The sequence below is a fragment of the Onychomys torridus genome, unplaced genomic scaffold, assembly GCF_903995425.1.
Source record: "Onychomys torridus unplaced genomic scaffold, mOncTor1.1, whole genome shotgun sequence".
Lineage (NCBI taxonomy): Eukaryota > Metazoa > Chordata > Mammalia > Rodentia > Cricetidae > Onychomys > Onychomys torridus.
Genome location: NW_023412305.1, coordinates 784 through 10,672, shown reverse-complemented (window position 1 = coordinate 10,672; position 9,889 = coordinate 784). Strand labels below are relative to the sequence as shown.

Genomic DNA, 9,889 nt, shown 5'->3' with positions numbered 1-9,889 from the left:
GTCCTCCTTCCCCCCTCCCATGCAGATTTACTTCCTTTCTGTCATTAAGAAAGAATGGACTTTTAAGATATAAGAATGAAACATAACAAAGTAAACTATAATGAGATAAAACAAACCAAGAAAGGAAAATATCTCAAAAGAAGACATGAGACTCAGAGACCCACTCATTCATAAACTGAGGAACCTACTGAAACACTAAACTAGAAGCTATAATATATATGGAGAGGACCTGGTGCAGATATGTGCAGGGCCTCTGCTTGTAGCTTCAATCTCTGTGTGTTCATATGACCTTTGCTCATTTGAGACAGAAGGCTTTTTCTGCAGGTATCCACCATACCATCTGGCTCATACACTCTTTCTAGCTCTTCTTCCATGGGATTCCTTGAGCTTTGAGGAGAGGGATTTGATGGAAATAACCATTTGCCAGTCCTGATGTCATAAATACCTTTTATGAACTCCAACATTACTTTATCAAATAATTCTTGGATTATCAAGGGATAGGGGATCATACCTCAGCATAATATAGGGGACATAGTACAGTCCTACAGCTAAGCTTTCGGACCCAAAAATCTTATATTCAAGAGCCACAAACTCACTAACCACCTCTGGTCAATTTTCGCCTTCAGGAGAACTCACTATTTTTCTAAACAGTACAGAAATAAGAATATAATGTGCAAAACACAAGGCCTTTTGAGGCATTTTCCTTTTGAGACACAAAAATTAAAGAAACTAATATAGAGAAATATAAAGACATGGGGAGGAAGTAAAATTAGCACAAAATGGAAGGAAACTGGGAAAGGCAGGACAATGATGTATATGAATTGGATAAAAAACTCCCCCAACATGACAAAGATTCTAGGTGTCAACAGTATGTATTAGGGTCATAGAGTGGTGGAAAATGCCTAAAAAATGAGAGGCAAAGCATTTGAGTGGAAAACAGAGGAGACAGTGTATTTTCTAAGATATTTGTATTGGCAGGAAGCACAAAACAGATTAAAGGAAGACACAGAACCAGAGGATGGAAGATTCAGAGGATTGACAATAGACTGAAAGCTAGGAAGTTCACTGATACAGATCTTGAACTAGTGAAAAGAGAGTCAAATTTAAACAATACCTATCCACAAATCCAGCCCTACAGAAAGTATGAGAAGGAAAACTCCAAGCCAAAGAAGTTAGGTGCACCTAACACAAACACAAGGATTAGATAATAGCACCCCAGCAAAACCCCCAGAGAGGAAACACATAAACATACTACCAATACCACCACCATCAAAAATTAATAGTAATTAACAATTACTGGTTGTGGATGACTTAGCCCTAACGGGTCTGAGGGTCATCTGGCCCAAACCAGTAATGAGATACTTCCTGACAGCCAACCTGGGTCTGCCTATGGGCTTAACAACAGAAGCTGAGACATGAATCTAAGATGACTTGGACCAATGAAGTGGCAGCCATGGTTACACAAGCAGATTTATATTCATTTAGAACCTTACCCTGTGGTGGGGGTAGAGGATGTATAAGGTTTGTCTGTTCCTGAATAAACTGAGCTTGGTCAATTCAATATCCTCTCAGAATCTGTGTTGTTGACTCTGTGCTTTACTGACCCTGTCCCTCAAAGTGAAACAGCAAAGGACCCTGCCACAACTGGTCATTAATATCTCTCAAAGTAAATGGACTCAATTTGCCAAAAAAAAGACATAGACTAACAGAATGAACATGAACCGTTCTACTATACATAACAAACACACCTCAACATCCAAGATAGAAATTAAAAAAGAGCAAAGTTTTAGAAAAAGATTTTCCAGGATTGGGGATTTAGCTCAGTGGTAGAGCCCTTGCCTAGCAAGCACAAGGCCCTGGGTTTGGTCCCCAACTGCAGAAAAAAAAAAGAGAAAAAAGAAAAAGGTTTTCCAATCAAAAGACCTTAAGAAACAAGCTGGTGTTAGCTACTTTAATATCTAATAACATAGACTTCAAACCAAAATTAACCCAAAATAGTTGGAGAAGGAAATTTTATATTTGTCAAAGGAAAAATACACCAGAATGATGTCTCAATTCTGAATATATATGCCCCAATGCAAGGACACTTCACATTTGTAAAAAAAAAAAAAAAAAAAAAAAAAAAAAAAAAAAAAAAAAAAAATTCCTAAATCTTAATCAAAAGCCCCACTCATTAATAGTGGCAGACTTCAACACCTCATGTTCACTAATGAGAAGGTCTGAAAGTCAGAAATTCAACAGAGAAACAAGGGAGCACACTGGCATTAATGAATGTAATGGTCCTTGTAGGCATCTATAGAGGCATTTCACCCAAACCCAAAAGAATACACCTTCTTCAAAACACCTTGTTGAACCTTCTCCAAAATTGATCATATACTGAGTCACAAAGCAAGTCTCAATACATACAAGAAAATAATAATAAACCCATACATCTTAACAGACCATCATGGATTAAACCTGGGTTTCAACAACATCAGAAACAACAGAAAGTCTAAAAATTAATGAAAATGGAACCACTCTCTTCATTTGGGTCAAGGAAGAAATAAAAGAGAATTCCTTGAAGTAAATGAAATTGAATGCATTACATTCCCATACTTAATGGAACACACTGAAAGCATTGCTAAGAGGAATGTTCATAGCACTAAGTGCCTTTGTAAAGAAATTAGGAAGATCTCATACCAGCAAGTTAACAGAAATCCTGAAAGCTTTAGAACAGATAGAAGAAACCATATCAAAGAGGTGGGAGAAGATTTATTTATTTATATTTCATGTATATTTTTGATTTGCCAACCTATAGGTCTGTGTACTATATTCATGCACTGCCTGCAGAGTCCAGAAGAGGGTATCAGATCTTCTTCAACTAGAGTTACAAATATTTGTTAGTCTCAATGTAGGTGCTGTGAATAGGACCCTGGTCCTTTGAAAGAGCAGCCAGTGCTATTAATTGCCAAACCATCTCTCTACTCCTCTCTCCCATTTCTTGATCAGTTTTGTGGAACTATGACCATATGTAAAACACACTTCTGATATAAAACTGGCTACATTAGTGAGTGTCCATTGCAACACAGCTTCCTAGTGGGTTTTCACAGTATTTTAACTTTCTCCAATTCTTCTTTAACTAGCTAGTACTCATGAGAAATCTTGTGTTTCTTTGAGATAATTACACGGTCAAGAGAACATGCTGGACTTGACTTTGATTCTGCTCCCTTGGGTCCTTACTGCAGCAATTATAGGCATGTACCATGACCTTCAGCTCAAAAACTAATCACATGTATAAGACAAGTGGTCAAGAGTTTAGAGAGCAAAACTTCAGCTTCATTCTGACATACAAACTTGATTCTCTTGCTCAGCCATCCATGTTCCTTCCTCAGTGTATGTGTTTGTGTTTGTGTGTTTACATATGTATGCATGCATACCTTTGTAGATGCCAGAGCTTATTCTCCAGTACCTTACTAAATCACTCTGTCCCTTATGTTCGTGACAGCTTCTTTCATTGAATCCAGTCCTTTCTTTTTAGAATAGACAGGCTGCCCATTGAGCCCCAGGATCCTCTTGTCTGGGACCACACAAAATGAGGTAACAGATCTCCATTAAATGCAAACATTTTTATGGGTGCTGGGGATCCCAACTCAAGACCTTCAGAATACCCAACAACTCTACTGTCACCTGATACTACTTTCCAAACTACAAGCGCATTTATCAAGGCATCTATGGAACAATTGTCAGTTCACTTTTTGGGAGAGAGACTCTGCAGAAGACATAGTATGTGTGCAACTTCATCCTTGACCTTTAGTGCCTGTGCCCTTTAAAAAATGTGTGTTTGTTCCCTTCCCAGCTTCTGAAACTACAGGAGCGAAGAATGACTTACACACTTACATTCTTCCTATTTGTGATGTTTCCTACCCACTAAAGGTTCTTTTTGTTCTTTTTATTTACTCATTTATGGAAGCAAATATTTTTCAAGGGGTGATGTCAACAGAAGACACTTTTGTCATGCCCTGTCCATGTACCATTATCCTGTCATCTTCTCTTTGGATAAATTCTGAGAATATTCAACATTTATCCTAGGGGTTACTGTCAACTTCATACTATATGAGGGTTGTAGTTTGCATTGGTGAAAGCATCCCCATCCTGCAGCCAGCATCACAGATGCGTCCCTTTTGCACAGGTGAGTTGTTTTCTTTTAGACATCCAGTTTGAGGAGGAGACAACAATATGCAGGAATCTGGTTGAGTGCATACTGCCTAACTAGTCTCTAACTCTCAGCATGTACCAATTGTCCATAGCATTTTACTTATAGTTAACTATTTTTTTTTTATTTAGACAGTCTCAGTTTGTTTAGTTTCTATCTTTTACCAGTGATCAGACCTGGAGAACTTGTCATATGTCTATACACAGGATATTCATTGAAAACAGTTGATCAAATCCACTCCACATGTATGGTGTGGATTTTAAAATCAGCTATTAATTGTAAAACATTGTGAAAAATACTGACAAATGTCAATGGCAATAGAAATTTATTGTGTTATTATAATGTTGTACATGGCTAATTTTCTTAACTCTAATAATTGGAAATTCATTGAGACTAAGGAAACACTTCACTGAAAGTACAGATTTTATCATTACATATGTTTAGAAATTAGTCATCCTGGGTAACACATTAGTTGGCATGCTATGAAAAATGTAGACCTGCATGTCTACCAAGAGTGCTTTGGATCTTGTTTGGAATGGCCAAGTAGTAGGACAGAATGGCATGTGGAGTGATGAAGGACTGTAATGACAATGACAGAATGGCATCCAGAGACTTGGCCATTAAAATCCTTTTCCTGAACTGGTCCTGTAGAACCATAGCTGCAGGATCTCCATGACTTGAGGCAACAGCATGATAGCTGAGAGGAGTTTTAGTGATGCCAAGCATGGATATTGTAACAGAAGCCAGAGTTCTTTAACCAGATCAACAACTCACTGAAATGAACATTTACAAGTAAATTTGAGTGGATAAAATACTGTATGACACACCACAGCTTTCAATGCAACTAAGACTAATGAAAAAGTGTTGGTAAAGATGGAGGTGCAAATTGTTTTATTTGTTTGTGTTTTTTTTGCTTGCTTTGTTTTTAATTAATATTAATATTTTTTTTCTTTTGCGGAGATACCATGAGGATGAGGGACAGATATGGAGGGAATAGGCAAGGAATGTGGTTGGGAGCATGATGGGAAATTCCCCAAAATCCCCCATATGGACCAGAGATGAGTGCCTGGGGTCAGATTCAGAGAGGCCTGCCCCTAGGTCCCATCCCTGGGCACCAGCCATTCTAGGAATACCTGCCCAACTTGGCCCCAGTTTCTGGCCATCTGGCAGGCCCCAAAGGAAGGTTCCCCTTTCCAAGACCACAGGCAGACTCTGCAATCTCCACGCCCTGCCCCAACACCCAGCTGATTGAGACCCCAGCCACTTCCTAAGACATAGAGACCAGCTCCCAGCTCCCATTCTGCCCAGAAGCTCCCATCTGGTCAAGAGGTGAGTGCCTAGGGTCATACCTAGAGAGACCTGCCCATAGGTCACATCACTGGGCACCAACTATTCCAGGGAAGACATGCCCAACTTGGCCAAAGGTCCTGGCCATCAGGCAGGACCACCCCCCCATGGGGAATGTCCCCCTTCTCTAACACCACCAGCAGACACTGAAATCTCCATGCCCTGCTGCCTACAATCTGCCCCAGGCAACAGGCACTACCTGAGACTCAGAGACAAGGTCCAAGCTCCCGTCTTTTCCAGAGCTTCCATCTGGACCAGAGAGAGGTTTTCTGAATCTTTCAGCTCTGTCTGGACCAAGAGCACTGATAAGACCAAGAGCAAATGCACTAGAAGAAGGGCAGACGTCAAGGCAGAAGTACATACAACAAAATAAAGTGTAGTACAGCATCACCAGAACCTAGCCCTCCTCCAACAGCTAGACCTGAATATCACAGAATGGAAAAAGCAGAAGAAAACAACCATATGAAAAACAATATGAAGAGGCTAGAGGCTTATATAGAAGTAATCAAAAATAAAGTGGAGGAACAGACAAACAAACAAGGGGAAGAATGCTATATAAAAAAAAAAAAACTAGAGAAAAGGACAGATAGAGCAGAAGAAAACAATAAATCCCTGAAAGAAAATAATAAAAAGGCAACAAAACAGACAAGGGAAAGTGTCCAAGACCTGAAAAGAGTAATAGAAAAAATGAAGAAGACACAAGCAGAAAAAATGCTGGAAACAGAAAATCTGAGTAAATGAATATGAAATTCAGATGCAAGTATAACCAAGAGAATGCAAGAGATGGAATAGAGGATATCTGGTGTTGAAGATATGGTATAATAAATAGATTCATCAATCAAAGAAAACACTAAAACCAACAAAGTCATGATGAAAAATGTCCAAGAAATTTGGGACACCATGAAAAGACCAAACCTACTAATAAAAGGGAAAGAAGAAGAAGAAGAAGAAGAAGAAGAAGAAGAAGAAGAAGAAGGAGAAGAAGAAGAAGAATACCAACTCAAAGGCACAGAAAAATATATTCAACAAGATTATAGAAGAAAATTTTTTCAACTTAAACATGGAAATGCCTATGAAGATAAAAGAAGCCTTTAGAACACCAAACAGACTAGAACCACCTCAAAATGTCCTCTTGCCACATAGTAATTAAACAACTAAATGTACAGAATAAAGAAAAAAATATTAAGAGCAGCAAAAGAACAAGGCCATGTAACGTATAAAGGCAAATCCATCAGAATAACAACCAATTTCTCAATGGAGACTTTGAAAGCCATAAGGACCTGGACAGATATAATGCAGATACTAGAGACCCTGGATGCCAGCTCACACTAATATACCCAGCAAAACTTTCAATCATCATAGATGGAGTGAGCAAGACATTCCCAGACAAAGCAGGAATTAAACAATACTTATTTTCAAACCCAGCCATACAGAAAGCACAAGAAGGAAAATTCCAACCAAAGGAAGTCAGATATATGCTTGAAAACACAGGCAATAGGTAACACCATAGCAGTAAACCAAAGAGAAGTGAAATACATACACACACTACTACCAAAAAGAAAAAAAAATAACACGAATGAAAAATCACTGGTCATTATTATCCCTTAATATTAATGGACTTAATTCACCTATAAAAATACACAGGCTAACAGAAAGGAAATAAAAGCAGGACCCATTTTTCTGCTGCATACAAGAAACACAGTTCAAATTCAAAGGGATATACTACCTAATAATAAAAGGCTGGTAAAAGATTTTCCACTCAAATGGTCTTATGAAGCAAGTGGGTATAGCCATCCTAATATCCAGCAAAATACACTTCAAACTAAAATCAATTAAAAGAGATCAAGAAGGACATTACATACTCATTGCAGGAAAGATCCACCAAGATTAAGTCTCAATTCTGAACATTTATGCCACAAACACAAGGACATCAACAGATGTAAAAGGAACATTACTAAAGCTTAAATCACATATAATCCCCACACACTAATAGTGGGAGACTTCAACACCCCAATTTCACCTCTGGACACATCTGCCAAATTGAAACTTAACAGAGAAATAAAGTATTTAACTGATGTTATGACTCAAATGGACTTACTCAATATCTACAAAACATTGCATCCTAACCAAAAAGAATGCACCTTCTTCTCAGCACCCCATTGAACCTTCTCTAAAATCAACCACATACAAGGCCACAAAGCAAATCTCAACAGATACAAAACAATTGCAATAACCTCCTGTGTTCTATCAGACCACCATGTTTTAAAGTTAGGTTTCAACCACAACAAAAACTACAGAAAGTCTACAATCTCATGGAAACTAAATAATGCTCAACTGAATCAGCAATGGGTTAAGGAAGAAATAAAGATAGAAATGAAAGACTTCCTAGAGATCAATGAAAATGAACTCATCATATACCTAAACATATGGGACAGTATGAAAGTTGTGCTAGAAGGAAATTCATCCTTATGCAGGGGCCATGCTCATCTTCTCTGTATCGTTCCAGTTTTAGTATATGTACTTCCAAAGGGAGCACAAGAAGGAAATTCATAACACTAAATGCCCACATTAAGAAGTTGGAGAAATCTCACACTAGTGACATAACAGCTCACCTGAGAGCTCTAGAACAAGAAGAAAAAAAATCTCCCAGGAAGAGTAGATGCCAGGAAATTATCAAATTGAGAGATGAAATCAATAATGTAGAAAAAAAGAGGACAATATAAAAATTAATGAAACAAAGAGTTGGTTCTTTGAGAAATCATCAAGATAGACAAGCCCTTATCCAAACTAACCAAAACAAAGAGAGAGAGACCATCCAAATTAACAAAATCAGAAATGAAAAGGGGGACATAACAACAGACAATGAGGAAAGGCAGAAAATCATCAGGTCACAATTCAAAAACCTCTACTCCACAAAACTGGAAAATCTAAATGAAATGGACAATTTTCTGGACAGGTACCACATACCAAAGTTAAATCAAGACCAGATAAACCATTTCAATAGTCCAATAACACCTAAGGAAATTGAATCAGTCACTAAAATCTCCCAACCACAAAAGGCCAGGACAGATGGTTTCAGCACATAATTCTAACAGATCTTCAAAGAAGAGTTAATACCAATACTCTTTAAATTGTTCCACACAATTGAACCAGCAGGAATATTACCAAACTTCTTCTATGAGGCTACAATTACCCTAATTCCTAAACGAAACAAAGATGCCACAAAGAAGAGAACTACAGACCGATCTCCCATATGAATATTGATGCAAAAATACTCAATAAAATACTGGCAAACAGGCTCCAAGAACACATCAAAATAATTATCAACCATGATCAAGTAGGCTGGTTGGAATGCAAGCTTGTACAGCCACTTTGGAAATCAGTATGGCACTTCCTTTGAAAATCGGGAATCCATCTCCCCCAAGACTCAGCTATAGCACACTTGGGCATATACCAGGGAATGCTCAATCATACCACAAGGGCATTTGCTCAGCTATGTTCATATCTGCATTGTTTGTAATAGCCGGAACCTGGAAACGACCTAGATGCCCTTCAAATGAAGAATGGATAAAGAAAATATTGTACATATACATAATGGAGTACTATACAGCAAAGAAAAACCATGAGGTTTGCAGGCAAATGGATGGATATAGAAAAAAATCATCCTGAGTGAGGTAACTCAGACTCAGAAAGACAAACATGTATGTACTCACTCATAGTAGGATACTATATGTGAAACAAAATGACTACATTGCGACACAACTCCAGGGAGGCTACCATTAAAACAGGACCTTAAGAAAGACATAGGGATTGCCCAATGACAGGGAAATGGATGAGATCTACATGAACAACCTGGATGACAGTGGGAGTAATGAAGGGCAAGGTTCGAGGGAAAGAGAACTTAGGGGAGCAAAGATCCCAGCTGAATTAAGAACAGAGAGGGAGAACAAAGAATAAGAGACCATGATATATGAAGACCACATGAGAACAGGAAGAAGCAAAGTGCTAGAGAGGTCCCCAGAAATCCAAAATGATACATCCACTGTAGACTACTGGCAATGGTCAAGAGAAAGCCTGAATCTGATCTAGTCTGGTGAACACATGGCCGACCACCTAACTGTCATGCTGGAGCTCTCATCCAAATACTGATGGAAGTGGATGCCAGAGATCCTTGGCCAGCCCCAGGTTGAGCTCTAAGGACTCCAATTGTCAAGAAAGAGGAGGGATTTTAGAGTGTGAATTGTTGAGACCAAGATTGAAAAAAGCACAGGGACAAATAGCCAAACTAACAGAAACACATGAATTTTGAACCAAATGCTGTGGAGCCCCCAACTGGAATAAGGCTCTCTG

The 9,889-nt window shown here is 38.5% G+C and overlaps 1 pseudogene; it reads right to left on the bottom strand.

The window, feature by feature from the left end:
• Nucleotides 1-7,959: 7,959 nt before the first annotated feature.
• Nucleotides 7,960-8,075, bottom strand: LOC118575598 (annotated as a pseudogene).
• Nucleotides 8,076-9,889: the final 1,814 nt, after the last annotated feature.